The following is a 984-nucleotide window of genomic DNA, read 5'->3' on the forward strand; positions in this document are numbered from 1 at the left end:
TATATACACACACACACACACATATATGGCGGCGGTGGCGGGTGGGGTGCAGACAACCCTGCTGTGATTATAAAAATTTATCAGTATAAAAAAACTGTTTTCACCTTCCTCTGACGAAGAAGTTACTGATAACGAAATATAAATCTGGAACATAAATTAATTTGGTTGCACGAGGCAGCGGTATGCGTGTGTGTGTGTGTGGGGGGGATGGGGCTGCATACGTGCTAGTGTGCATGTATGTCAGCAGGTACATCCGCGTGTGTGTGTATATATATAATTGTACATATATGTACGCACACATACCTACATAAATATATACACATGTGTTTGTGTGCGTGTATAAATAAATATATATATATCTTTATATGAATTTAAACACACACATATATTTATTATATAGATCAGGGGTTCTCAAGCATTTTCCATCTATGGACCCTTTTGATTACTGCTTTATTCTGGTGGAGCCCCATAGCCATTTGATGTTTAAAAGCTAGTTTTACAGAATCTTCTTTCAAAATTCCCAGTCTGTATTTTGCAGGTTTAGAGAGGAAATTTTACCGGTGAGTGTGTTAAATTATAAGGCACTAAAATGTAGAAAGAGAGCACGGGATAAGATTATGCGCCCTTCCCCTCCATTGGTCAATTGAAGTTTAGACTTTGTCACGTGATAATTAGCTGGTGCTGGCAACAATAGCTTCGAGCCAATCTAGGCGTTGTGTGGATCTGATAGACTGAAATTGAAAGAAGCTTGTCGTACATATAAATCGTCTTCCCTTCTATTGGACTTTCCTCTGTTTCCGAAGAAGAGCGTCTGCTCGAAACATTAAACCATCTTTCTTTTCTTCCCTGAGCGTCTGCTAATACTTTACATGTACCGCGTCCTCGCGGTGTTGTTTTTTTTTTTTGCATTTGTTCTTTTTTGGATTTACTTTATATATATATATATATATATATATATAGACGTACGTATGTATGTATATGTAT

The sequence above is a fragment of the Octopus bimaculoides genome, chromosome 2 (genome assembly GCF_001194135.2).
Source record: "Octopus bimaculoides isolate UCB-OBI-ISO-001 chromosome 2, ASM119413v2, whole genome shotgun sequence".
Taxonomy (NCBI): Eukaryota; Metazoa; Mollusca; class Cephalopoda; order Octopoda; family Octopodidae; genus Octopus; species Octopus bimaculoides.